Below are 14,341 nucleotides of genomic sequence, written 5' to 3' on the forward strand. Positions count from 1 at the left end.
TTGGATAGAAAAACACCAATTTTGAAAACTAAGTTCTGATATAGCAAACATTGAACTTTTGTTTCCTCTTCTTTCATTGTTTTTGCCTCCAGACAGCACAAATGAATCATGAATCATTACAGACTTTTCAGATTGAAAACAATTACTTTTTTCTGTGACATTTCAAAAGTTTGCTACAAATTAGCTTGACAATTATATTTCTATATGGCTTTATGCGATTCATTAGCCATTAGTGACCAAACTCAAACTTTGCTTTCATAAAACTTCGTTTTAACTTTGATCAAACTTTTTATTGAATGTAATGATGTTCAACCTGAAGAACAAAATGTCAGATTGTCACAAACAGCACATGACGGAGCAAAAAGAAGGAACCTTGAGGAGCTACTGTCCACCTAGCAATAGCTAAACTTCTTGTGATGACTTTAAGGATCTAGAACCGAATATTTCCCCAAAGCTATGTGGATGATTTTTGTCTTAATTGCCCCCTGGGGACAAATAAAGTTTTCTGAATCTGAATTACTGCTTTTGGGTGTGACCAGGCCCTCATTAGTCATGTTTCCATATACAATGTCTGTAGAATTTGAAGTGAACTTTTGAAATGTTGCCAAAAAAAGAGAAAAGTGACATGGCTTTAGTAAACCGAGTAGAGGTAGCTGGAAAAACGAACTGTTTGCCAACTGCTAAAAGCCCTCAAAGTAAAAGAAGAAGCAACTATTCATGTGTGAGCGAAAAATGGAGGGAATCTTCAGGAATTCATTTCAGTTGGAAATGTTTTCTTTCATGTCAGCTGGTAGTGGACGTGTTTTGTACTGTCTGGAGGCACAACACCAACAAAAAAAACAGAAACAGCTTATTAGTTGTGTGGGTTAAATGTTTGCTACATCAGAAAAGATGCTTCCATCTTCAATGATGTGTATTAAATCTTCAAAAAAGCCACCTCAGAGCAGCACGAAAACTTGGGAACACTTAAAAAACGAACAAACAAAAAAAGCCATTTCTATCAACCTCTATAATGTGATACTACAAAATACACATAGAAATACATGATGGAAACACTGCTACTGTGGACTGATTTTAGTGCACCTTGAGGGTCTTAATGTTGTTTATCAAGAGAGAAGAAACTGAATGATTTTGTGGCAACGACTGCGTTCTGTAAACACTTGGCTGCAATAGATGGAAATACTTGTGACAGCAGGTTGATCAAAGGCCACGCTGAGAACAGGCCGCCTGTCTGGAAAACAGGGAGCCTTGTGCTGTGAATGTATCAGTGCACATCTAGGCGAGCGTGCAGCAGGGGGCATCAGGGCCACAAACGGTCTTAGATGCCCATGTCGTGTCCGGGGATGCTCTGGTGAGCTGCTGTTTTTGTCTCTGCTGGGTTTTGTTTGAGTTTACCGGACATCATCCTGCCATCTGCTGCAGGGTTCAGTCCACTGCTTTTTTCTGCAAACACTGACCAGTCCTGCGTTAATTAAGAAGTTAATCAACGATTACAAGTTTTCAGTGCATGTAAAAGAGGAAAAGGCAAAACAGATGAATGAGAAAAGGAACAGCACAGACCAATATAAGTGTATGGATTAAATGAGGCGTAGACAACATGAAGCCTGAAACCAGTTTAGACTTTTAAAATGTTGTTAATGAACCAGGGTTCTGCTGAGACGGACAGAAAAGAGGTACAATGTTACAGAGCATACCGTGTGTGTGTCTGTCTGTCTGTGGTGTGTGTGTGTGTGTGTGTGTGTGTGTGTGTGTGTGTGTGTGTGTGTGTGTGTGTGTGGGTGGGTGGAGGGGTGGGCGGAGCAAAGTTGACGCCGCTTCTCGGGGCAGCTGCTCGGTTTCAGCTTCTCCTGCTGCCTTCAGGTGCACCTCGTAAACTTGATAACCGTGGATGAATTGATCGAGCCCTGGCAGAAATTATGCAGTCGTTACATTAATAACGACCCCTGTTGCTGATAATTACAGAAGAGAGCCCAAAAATCAGGCATGTCTGAGAAATATATACAAATTCATTATTTTGAGACTAAATGCTATCTGCAGAGTTTGTCTCTAAGCGCTGAAGAGCAGAAATTGTAAGGAAGAAATTGTTTTGCATTAACAAATGTCCGGAATTTGAACTTTGTTATCAACATTTTATTTTTTTTAATCCGCAAAGTATTTTATAACAGATGTCAAATCTAAAATATTGATTATTCTAAAGAAAAAATCTAATATGTGAAGCATCTAGCACCAGATTCCACTGTATGTAGCTGTATTGACGCAGGAAGCCAAAACAACAACCCCTAAAAGGTTCCTTGAAGATTGCTTTTTGAAACCTTTAGAGAACCTTTTAGTTAGGACTGTTTATTTTCAAGGAACATTACCTGATTGGTAGTTTACAACATAAGGATGCTTTTTGTAATCTTCATGAAACCTGTGGGTAGCCTTCAGGAAAACTTCTGTAATGGTTCCCTGAATGTTGTGGGAACACTCTGTGAAAGTTACAAGCCACCCTATATGTTCCTTAAAGGTTAAATTCATCAAACCTTTAGGGCACATTCCCAGAAGGTTATCAGAACACTGCCAAAACATTCCCTGAAGGTTCCTTGAAGATTACAAAATGGTCACTTTCAGGGAACATTCTAGAAAATTCACCTGAGCTTACATGAAGGTTACTTTATGACAGAAATTTGCTTTATGTAATCTTTTGGAAAGATTCTGGGAACATTCCCTGAAGCTTTACATTATGATTGTTAATTTTTGTCTTTAGGAAACATTTAGGGAACATTACCTGATCGTTACTTTATGACCTAAGAATACTTTTTGCATACTTCATGCTTTTTGCATATTCCTGTAGGTGACATTCAGGAAAAAATATCACTTAAGGTTCCCTGAATGTTCTGGGAACATTCTGTGAAAGTTAAAAGCATCCCTAAATGTTTTTAAGGACAAATTCATGAAACCTTTAGGGCACATTCCCTGAAGGTTAGCAGGTCATTGTCAGAACATTCCTTGAAGGTGCCCTAAGGTTCCTTGAAGATTGCAAAATGGTAGCTTTCAGAGAATCTTGTGGATCAACACAAGAGTCTTGCAACGTTCTGGGAATGTTCTGGAGGCCACAAGTCTCCCTGAAGGTTAAATCCAGGGAACCTAAGGAACAGTCCATAAAAGTTACCTGAACCTTCCCATAACCTTCCACGAAGGTTTCTTTAGAACAGAAGTTTAATTTATGTAATCTGTAGGGAATATTCTGGGAACATTCCCTGAAAGTTTATGGGTGGATATGAATTTTTGTATTCAGGGAACATTTCAGGAATATTACCTGAAGGTTACTTTATGACCCAAGATTGTTTTTTGTAATCTTCACGGAACCTGTAGGTGTCCTTTTTGAAGCGTTCTCTGTATGTTAGGGCTGACTGGACAATATCGAGGGCAGAGGCGCACGTGCAGCTCAGCTTGTGTCTTTTGGAGCTCCGACGGTCCATGAAGGCAGCAGCGTTCCTGTGAGCGGAGGCAGCTTCTCCTACTGTCAGCGCCATTGTGTGACAGAGTCTCCGGGAGCGAGGACGGACTGTTTTTCTGTAGGCGACGGGACTGTTTAAATACCCCCTCCATGTTTCTCTTTAAACCTCCGGCGGACCTGGATGTGGTAAGACTCAGTTATTTTATCTTTCTGAGAGCGAAGTGAAAGACGCCGGAGAGGCAGCGGAGGCTCGGCACTGGAACCTATTTCTCTTGAATAATAGAGACGGGGACGGCTGCTGTTTCAGTAGCTGTGGGGCAGCGGACTGCTTGGAAAACTTTTCGTATTTAATGGATAATATTCGCCATTACGTTTCACCGCTTATTCTTCCACTGACCCTCGGTGTTTATGTGATTAAAACTCATCCCAGCGCCCAGAGCCGAGGCAGCAGCCGCCGCTTTCCTCTTTATTACTACCGAGAAAAGTCTGTGATAAACTTTTCATTACCCAAAATACACAGTGGGCTCCCAGAATACACCGAGCTATTGGCACACACGGCCAGCACCTTAAATAAACCCAGAATTACGCTCCGGATACTCTGTATTTAAAAAGTAATTGATAAATTAGGGTTTATTAAACGACATAAATTAGTATAAAATCTTAAATGTCGTAATTTAAAATGCACTGGGACCTGATACAGTGGCTCGGTGAACATATGTGTGGACTACAGCAGCCCGTAGAGAAGATGGACTTCACTCTTCTGAATGCCTTCTGCAGTCACATAAACTGCACATTTTCTCTAATAGTGAGTGAAGCATGGTGCTGGACACCTGTACAGCTGCTGTGAAGTGGTGAAAGTGCTGTTGCAGTGTACAGTGATTTGGTTTCCAGTGTTTGGGACTGTGTAAGTCAGTGTAGCTGTTGTGTGGTGATTAGAGGGGCCTCTGTTTCATAACAGGCACCACAACACAGCAGCCAGCTCCTACACTGACAGCACCTCTTCATATTCTGCCGTTCCTGTGCTGCGACCAGCACGCTGCACGTTCAGTCAGAGGGTCTGACTTTGGACCAACAGCCACAATATAGACTCACGTCAGACCACAGAGGGCTGTTTGATCAGGGCTCAGGAGCAGACAGATGTGATGCAGAGTTATACAACTGTAAGTCAGCAGATAACCACAGAGGGGAGAGGGAAGCCGAGGTTTTGCTGAGCGGGGAACCCCTCAAGAGGTCCCTAAACTCCAGGGTGCATTAAAGCACTGATTGTAAATGTCACTCTTTGGTTTCTTAGAACATTTCAAATAAGAGACACTGGTGAAATTCTGCTGAAGTCATCTTCCACTTGGTGGGCCTTTAGTGTTGAGATGAGCTAATTTGGTTCAAGCACCCAGCAGCTCTCACGTTTACTGCTGCACCGAGCTGGGAGGAAAACTTTGGATTTAGAGGTGCTGTGGTGAAAGACTTCATTTGTAGAGAGCCTTTTTATGAAAATATTTTAGTCATTGCAGAAGAGATGGCAGCAGCAGGCTTTTTATTGTCAACCTATACGGCTTGAACTTATGATAATAAGCAAGTTTATTTTAACACCTACCCTATGACAGATGGATACAGTAGTTATTACAGGTTATTTACTGTCGGCAGCTGGATATCTATAAGCATTAATTGCGATGAAGCTCACACTGCAGCAGTATGGCTTCACATGCAGTAGTGAGGCTTATTTTGCAATGATAAGGATTATAGTCAAGTAATAAGGGAGCTGCCTGCAGTAGAAATGATGACACTTGCAGCACTGAAGCTGGTGCTGCTGTAACAAGGTGGGCACTGTGGTAATAAGGCCGATTCTGCTGTGATATAGTGCATGCTGCAGTAATAAGGCAGATACTGCAGTAATAAGGTGGATTCTACTGTACACCCAGTGACCAGACATATTGACGCTGTGCATTTCTGTAGCTTCTGAGGCTTTGCCACCGAAAGTGTCAAGCTGTTTTCTCCCTCGATGGCTCGGTGGAAAGAGTGGAGTGCTCCACGGCATGTAGACACGTCTGCTGACCTAAATCTGCTCTCTTCTTCTGCCTTTTATTTATAGACTTAAGTGTGAGTGTGTGTTAGAGGGAGTCAGTGAGTTTGTGTGTGAATACATTAATGACCAGATATTTGACATGCACATAGACACACACCTTTTGTGCGTATGTGTGCCATTACGGGTTACTTCTGTGCGAGGGACACATATAAACTTAAATATGTAAAATTGTACTGGCCCTTTAACTAACAGAGTACATTTAATCCCAGAGAATAAGGCACCTGTCAGGTCTGTGGCATGATCGACTCACAGTGCTCGCTGTACTTTTCTGTGCTGAAGTTTGCTCCCTGATTCTACAGTTATTCTCAACTGCTGGTTGCACCTAGCTGAATAACAAACATGTAAATCCTCCCTGCTGTTGACTCGTCTTTCCTCATAGTGAGAAGTGTTTGTAATATTTTGTGCAGCCCTGTGCAGTTCTGTTAATGTAGGTTGGGTATATATTAGAAATCAAAACCCCTCTAGAAGCTATATGTACCAAATATACTGGCAGCTGTGTGCAGTTTTATCACGGGTCAGGAAAAAAAAGCTTTGAAGTCAGTGACTGTTGTTTGTCCTGAACTTTGCACTCCTTTCTTGCTGCGTTTTTCTTTACACTGCTTGTGATGTTAGTGATATGGCATAGAGGGAATCTCCTCAGTAACTTGAGACCCCACGTCTTGTACCTCAAATACAGCGAATCGACTTCAGAAGACTATTCATTCAAGTAAACAAAATTAACAGTAGTGCATTAAAAACTTCAAAATAATAAGATATTTCAAGCATCAGTAGGGCCTTTAGATTTGTGTTCATTGAAACGGCGTCGCTCTTCCACGTGGCTAAAGCCAACCTGAGCTTCATACTGGCCTTTACACCGGTGCCTCTTTATTAATGGGATGCTGCATGTTGCGCAGTAGGAGCTGTAGTGTTTTGTAACCAGTTCTGTCATTATGTAAGCGATCGTAGTGAATTCCCTGTCTGATGCCCAGCTGACCTCTGTCATGTGAGCATTTGTGATCACTATGAGGCAAACCACACACACACACGTTTGTGGCACACGTACGTACACATGGATGATTGGCGTATTTATTTTGGTTTGGACTCTCTTCTACCATCTGTCCTCTGTTCTTGTTGTTCCACATAAACCCATAAGAACATGTCTGGAGCAATTTTAAAATGACTGTGTTTGCCAAATTAGCCATATTGTTTGGGGTCAAATTTATAGAATTTCAGCTCATTCTTAATTGACAATTTGACAATTTACTGAAGCTCACAGTAATCACAGTCCAAGTCATATTCTGCCACATATTCATGATAATAATATTATATTTAAAACTGCCTGTAAGACTACACTTAAAAGCACTTGAGATCAAAAAGCAAATTCAATGACCTTCAGTATGTAACTGACCTTTATTCGCTACCTCCAGATTTCCTTTCAGCATTTCTCCGTTTAAATCACACATGTGAAACAAACTGTTATTTTTCTTAATGATTTGTCTTGAACAGTGTGATGGCATCACTTTAATTCACTATTATTTTCCTGGTTTGGGACATTTGCCTGTTTTATTGCAGGCGAATGCAAAAGAGAAAGTTCTAGTGGAAAAACTGGCAGCGGTGTGTTGGTGAGGATTCTTGACGATTAAGTGTAATAATTGTGGGCACGTCTTAATGAATGTGTGCAAGGCCTCAGACGTATCATAAGACCAGCACTACTACACGAGTAGACAGAGCTGTAGTAGTAGCAGCTGTAGTTGGTAGAAACAACAGTAGTAGTAGTAGTAGTAGTACTATCGTCATGGTGTAACTGTATCTTAAGTTGTGTGTGAAAGCGTAGCTGCTATTGAGTGTCGTGGGTCTGGTCAAGCGAGCACTACAACGCACTGTCTCTTCCTCTGGGTTTTGTCTGGAATGTGTTTACTAGTTCGACATTGTGTGTGTGTATGTGTGTGAGGGAGACACACACACACACACACACACACACACACACACACACACACACACACACACACACACACACACACACACACACAGTGAGTTGGACAGTGTCGTCCTCATGTGCAGAGCCGGGTGCATTACAGTGAGGAGGAACAGCAGCAGCACAGTTCCGGCTGAAAGCTGCGAGCCTGCTGCTGCTGCTCACGTATGAGCACATGCTAAGATTAATGCATGTTGTGCGAGGAGCACAGGACAGCGCTGCGTTCATCTACCTGCAGCAGTGGAGTGTGTGTCCATACTTTGTGCATCTAGAGAACCTGAAATAGCCCGATGTGGAGGTGAGGGGGAGGGGTGGATGTGCCGCTCAGGCATGGAAACCAGCGTATCCGGTTACAGGATCATAATATCACTGCAGAGTCCATCCACTAGCACTGCACTACTGCACAACACACACACACACACACACACACACACACGTACTCACTACAGCCAGCTACTGGAATACTCAGCCCACATTTCTAGTGTGTGTTTGCAGGCACAGTCGGCACGCTAATACACACTCCCATGCTTGCACACACCTGACCTCACCTCAAAATGCATAAAACATTTGTTCTTTTGTTTTTTTAACCACCATTTTGTGATTAGATTTACTCTGTGCTTTTCATTCATTCGTATTAAATTAGTCCTACTTGTTAATTAAGCTGCTTTTCCCACTTTTTTAACTCAAAAAGCCCACTTCCCTGAAGGCATCATCAGCGTTTCATGTAATCTTATTTTAACACACACGTAGCCACAAGTATGCCTGTATATGTCATGTTAAATTTCACTTTTCGATGCAGCTTTATTGTATTTTTTCCTTATCAATTGCAGTTGATCGTCATCACTCCTTCATGAAGGGGCTACGCTGTGTGGGCCTGGCTGTATTGACATTTATAGAGGCAGAGCCAGCTGCGGTTGGTTCCTGGTTTTCTATCAGCATCTCTGTTGATATTTTAGGCTGCAGGCAAAACCAGAGAAGTGTTTATTTTCAGAAATGTTCCTTTTCATGGATTAGATCACTCTGCTGGAAACAACAATTTACGCATCGATTTTCATTTCTTTTGTATCTTCGCCGCAATTTTCAAGATGTTTTTTAGGGCAAGAAAAAAGGAGGAAACTGCAAATGGGACGATTTGCACAACAAGTCTTATTGATTACATATATTGATGAAATAATGGGTGGATATTTGACTTTTATTAAGGGGAAGTCTTGTCCATTTTGCATTATCTGCGCCTGATTTGATAGACATTTGATTGATACACACTTATTTTGAAATTGATCTCACTGTTAGAGACGCTGATTCGGTCATAGATTACTGTTACTGCCATTGTAAGCACTTTTTTTGCTACACACATTGAATGCTCTTCAGTCCATGCAACTTTTTGTCAAATTTAAAAGTTATGGCCTTTGGGAAAACAAAATTAGTTAAAGTGCTGACCTTCAGAACTGCAGCTGGGTTGTTTCTAGTCAAAGCTGGTCACTTCTTTGCTTTTAAGGCCTGAAGAGAGCTTCAGCTGTATTAGCCTCATGGAAAATCTTGTGGAAAAGGTAGTTTTAAGAGCCTGCTTTGCGAGACCGTTAACAGTGATCAGCGTTAAGTCACAGTGACCTTGAGCAAAGACCATGGCTCCATTTTGGAGTGCAGTACTCCTCCACTGCTGCGCTTTATCTCCTCCACTCATTTATGATCTGTTTCTCTTCCTCTGGTGTGCTCATATCTAGACATGGCTCATCGAGTGTAGGATGGTTCTGGGCCTGTAAACTTTGACAGTCAGTGGAAGGAGGGGGGAGGGTGTGAGGTAAAGACGGGAAGGAGGATGAAGAAGAAAGATGGAAAAGAGGTGAAATAAAGTGTGAGTGCAGAATAGAAGAGGTGGAGGAGAAGGGAAGGATAATGAAGTGGAATGTAAGGGGTGGGGCACCTCTGGTATGTCAGCCCTGCGCTGTGTGTGTGTGTGTGTGTGTGTGTGTGTGTGTCTAAACACCCGCCATGACTCAGTGAGTCAGACATGCGCAGCTGCTTCAGCTCTCAATCACACACCCGCAAACTGCTTTGAAACTATCTCTGTTGCTCTCTCTTTGATTCTATGTTTCTGTCTCTCTCTGACGCCGTCTGATTCGCCATTTTCCTGGAGCATCCATAGGCAGCTGCAGTAAATGTAGAGACTCATATGTGTTTTAAGTGGGATTGCTACTAAGAGTGGTTTTTCTACCGTTTCATCCATTGAGCATTTTACTCATTAGTTGATTCATTTAAACAGTTTTCCATCAAATGGGCAAAATGATCATTTTGTTAAAGCTAATTATATATTGATAAAGTGTTGGTCATGGTATAATGCAGTGCAGTATAAAATGCAAGCAAAGGTATACATATTGAATTGCCAAACAGTACTTCAGCTGAAAACTCCAACATGATAAAAAAAATTAAAGAAGAACTTAGCATATAGTTATAATTAATTATAGAATTATAAATATAATTATATTATATAAAATTAATTGTAATTATATATAAGTCAGCACTGTACCTTGTAAAGAAATCAATTTTTTTCATAAACCCCTTAACAAAATGAAAACTCAGTCTGTATTTTACCAAAGTGCAACATGGACACAGTGGATATTTTTCCTTTTCACCTTTTTGGGTTCTCTATTTTTGGTAGTAGCATGGAAATCTATGAAAATCTTGCCATATTAACATAGCTGTTGTCTTTACCTTGTGTGTACTGTGAGTTCTGTAGAACAACGCTGCTGCTATAAAGTCAGTATTGTAGAAGTCTACAGCAGCAGCTTTAAAATGACTGAGGGTTAAAATGCCGTCTTAATGGAAGTAAGGGGATTTAAAATATGAAACTATATACAGCATTTGCTACATTCATTGTGCCCAGCCATCAATTAGGTCAACTAATTCCATCAACCTCAGTTTTACATTCACTAAGAGGACCTAAATAAACCTCTACAATCTTTTTACTGCTGTTCTGTGCTTGTTGATTTTGACTGTCTTAGTTGCTGTGTGTTTATTGCTGTGGTGTCTCTTTTCTGCGTGTCCCAGAGATCACCTGCCAGTCAAACATTTGGCGATGCTGGCGATTGTTCCTCAGATATGCAGTCAGTACTAGATATCGCTAGTGTCGTGATGCTTAACCAGGGCTAGTTTGTAGTTACACAGTACACAGCATGTTATAGTGGTTCCACGCTGCCACACTTAAAGATAGAGTGAGAAGCTGGCTTTTGTAAAGATGGGGTAGATGCAATATTGTTCATACCAAAAGTTAGCAAATGTGAATAGTGAACTGGACAGAGAAGTTCAAACTGAGTGAATTTTCTCACCTATGTACAGCTTCGCAAGAATGTCGTCGTAAAGGGGTGAACACACCCCTGTAATCCCAAAATCAGAGATGTTGGGGGTAGAGAATTTCAGAAGATATCCAGTCATCAAACAGGTAGTTTGCAGCCTCTTTATTCAGACATGAACCCAAATCAATTTACATCACACACACCTTAGTCTGATGTCAGTCCAGCCCTCATAACCTGTAAATCTTCAATAAGAACTGATGAAAACAGGACATATTCGAAAGTTATGCTAATGTACCAGGCTTAAGTAGAGGTCCTTGTTGATCCAAGCATGTATGTTATTGCAAGGATGTTTCCTATCAGGTATCAAGTGTGGAAATTACATTCACTGTTAGCAGGAAAGTAGAAATCTGTGGTTGAACTCCAGATTGTTTTCTTGCTGTAAAGAGTGTTTTTATGTTGAACTGTAGCCGTCACACTGCCTTCTTTAATTGAAGAAGTCAGAAATGATATAACTAAAGCATTTATGATCTATGACAAGAACTCTTTGACTCAGAGGTATACATTGTCTACCAGGTGATTATATTTACCTTTTCCATCACCTGAATCACATTTTATTTAGGTGATGTCCTGCCAGTGAACTGACACAGAGATCTATTGGACATAAAGAGTCCTTCAACATAAGATAGCATGAGTTCTAGCATTGCCATTTCTGTCCTTTGATTTCCTCGTTTTTTTCTGATTGGCAGAAATATATGGATGCATAGCTTAGACAAGCTAACAGCAGGCAGTATATTAAACTGCAGAATATGTCAACCTACCATTTGTCAGGCTAGTTCCGGTATTAAATACAATTAACACTATGTAAGTTTTGTCCATCCATCCATCCATCCATCCATCCATCCATCCATCCAAAGTTTTGTAAGTGCCACTCTTTGTTTTGACTGGTGAGCCAGGGTAGCAGCCTCTGCAATTCTAACAAGTGAGTTTTAAGGGCTAATAAAAGCTAATTAGTTTGATTGTGCCTTGTAGTAGCATGTTCAGCAGCTCTTACTTTGCTAAATGGGCCTGTTGGGTGTATGATTAAAGCCACAATTCAACGTTTTGACAAATAAGCTTCTTTGCAGGAGCAGCTGTGAGAAGATCAATATTATTATTTGTATGTGTTAGCTTGGGCACACGGCTAACGCAGCTCTGTGCTAAGACAGAGTTAAAAATACACGTATCAGCATCTTACAAGCTAAATAATAGTACATGTTATGACACTTTAATAACTGGAAATGGGGCGAAAGATGATGCATATAACATTTAAGGCGCTGTATGTGGTACTGCTTGGAGGGTTCTCCTAGGGATTTGTACTTTGTCTCAATCGAATAAAAGTCTAGTTAAGTCAAATCACCAGCCAAAAGGCTTTCTAGGAGAGAAATAAGGTTAGCGGTACAAATTAACCAAACAAGTTTAGATACTGAGGTTGTTATTAACAGTGTGAATCTATGTATTAAAACACTACAAAAATTCAACAAAACACTAGCTTGGAAAAGCCAAACTGAATCTCCATGTAATCTCCTATCTCCATGTTAGGAGATACAGGAGAATCAGTTTGGCATTGGGCGAATTGAATCGCGTTTCCCTCCCAGGAAAGTTTGGTACGACCAATCATAGCACGGGAGGCGGGAGTTAATGCTGCGTCATCTTCAGCGCCTGGATGACCCATAAAACACCTGAGCACCTCCCGTAACCAAACACAAACATTAACAAAGTTATTCCTAACACCACTAATCGTTCGGAAGGAGTCTTTTGTTGCGTAGCCTTTTCAAAAATAAGTGTTGTACTTGAGAGTACCCCATGCATTCGCAGATTTTTGTGACAAAAATGGCAGTAATCATTCACCGCGACACTTTCTCGGCTGCATGCCATTGTTGTTTGGACTACATGGACTTCAAGGTCGATTTGTTTGTGCGTCACATCTGTGTTACGCTGATTGGTTCTTTCTCGTTCAAGCTGCATTCGTTAGCCCCTCCTTTTTGAAATCGTCTCCTATCATCACAATGCCAGACTGCCTTCATTTGTATTTATATTAATACGTAAATAAAGTCAGTCTGGATTTTCCAGGCCAACAAAACACAACTTCACCTGACTTTAGACAATGTTAGGGACTACAAAATCATGAACTATGGAAATTAAGCAAACAAATTTACATCTGAAGTTTCAACCGTACAGAAATATACACAAAAATCCAATAAATCCAACAATTCCCGTTAAGCTTTCTTTATCCTTTTCCATATTTTTTCCTACCTCATTTTTTCTGTACTTTCTGTTGTTTTTTTATAGTAAGCTACAATAGGAAGCCAGTCTGTCTTTTCGTTCTATTCACTTTAACTGAGAACCTGATAGACGGCTCCATTTTGTACATAATCACTTCATTCAACAGCTGATGTGCTATCATGAAAGAATGGTAAGTTACTTTCATTACATATAAGGCAACAAAATCAAACGGTCAAGGATTTTTTACATCCCCTAACAACAGTAAAACATTGTTAGGGGAGAAGCAACCAGCAGCATTAAAGATGTAATTAGAGTTTAAATGCCTTGCTCAGAGGCAGCTCAGCAGCAGTTTTACTAACGGGAGGAGAGAATGTTGCTTGTTTCCCTCCCACCAGTCTCCAGACCAGTCTCTCACCTACTCCTCTACTTCCTCTTCTCACTTCTCCTCCTCCTCCTCGTCTTCCTCCTCTTCCTTCCTGCCCCCAGCACCGCCCCCCCTCCCACCTCCTCCTCCTCTCCCCCATCCCATTCTTTGTCATCTCTTTGGGTGAATTCCCAGCTGACTCTGTTTGTCATGGCAACCAACCAGTCGTGGTGACTGGGCCTGCAGCTCACACTTCCTGTGTGTGTGGATGTGTGTGTGTGTGTGAGGAGGCGCATGCGCAGTGTGTGTGTGTGCATGTGTCTGTGTGTGTGTGTGTAGACAGCGACTGGCTGCATGAGCCTGTCAGCCTGGATTAAAGTCAAACACACTGCAGCAATGCCTGCTTTCTCTTTCTTTCTTTCTCTCTTTCTTTCTTTCTTTCTTTCTTTCTTTCTTTCTTTCTTTCTTTCTTTCTTTCTTTCTTTCTTTCTTTCTTTTTTCTGCTTTACATTCTGCCTCTCTTGCTTCTGCAAATCCAAAAAATAAACTATTAAATCATTTTATTAGATGCAGAGACCTGTTAAACTATTGGAATATATATGTTATCTCTCTCTTTTCTATACTACTGTATGTTTCTTGCCCCTCCTTCCACTAAGTAACTCAATGTGCTATTCTAATATGGCAGGAGGAGGAAGAGTGAAGGGGGTTGGGCTTTAAATCTGGCCTATGATCCTGTGGTACAGCAGGGAAGGCTGCTATTACATAACTTAGTCTGTGTGTGTGCTGGGCTACGGTGCGCAGCAGTGAAGCTCCCATTGCAGCTGCTTATGGTTCCAATGTATGTTTTTTTTTTTTTTTTCAAATCCCCTGTTGCTGTAAGCTTGTTGTGTTTAAGCAGCTTCTTGAATCACCATGGTTAAGCTGCAGGGTTTCAGGCTGAAAACTTCACCGG

The 14,341-nt window shown here is 41.1% G+C and overlaps 1 protein-coding gene across 2 annotated transcripts in view; it reads left to right on the plus strand.

Moving 5' to 3' along the window:
- Positions 1–14,341, plus strand: part of sertad2b (SERTA domain containing 2b) — a 51,969-nt gene that overhangs the window by 32,202 nt on the left and 5,426 nt on the right. The window contains exon 1 of one of the 2 annotated variants that reach the window (XM_022193123.2): positions 3,447–3,625. The exons of the other annotated variant lie outside the window; for it this stretch is intronic. The gene's annotated coding sequence lies outside the window, so the exon portion shown is untranslated. Of the gene's footprint in view, positions 1–3,446; positions 3,626–14,341 lie in introns of those variants that run through there. 2 annotated transcript variants of the gene reach the window in all.

This window comes from Acanthochromis polyacanthus, chromosome 15 (genome assembly GCF_021347895.1).
Source record: "Acanthochromis polyacanthus isolate Apoly-LR-REF ecotype Palm Island chromosome 15, KAUST_Apoly_ChrSc, whole genome shotgun sequence".
In the NCBI taxonomy this organism is placed as follows: domain Eukaryota; kingdom Metazoa; phylum Chordata; class Actinopteri; family Pomacentridae; genus Acanthochromis; species Acanthochromis polyacanthus.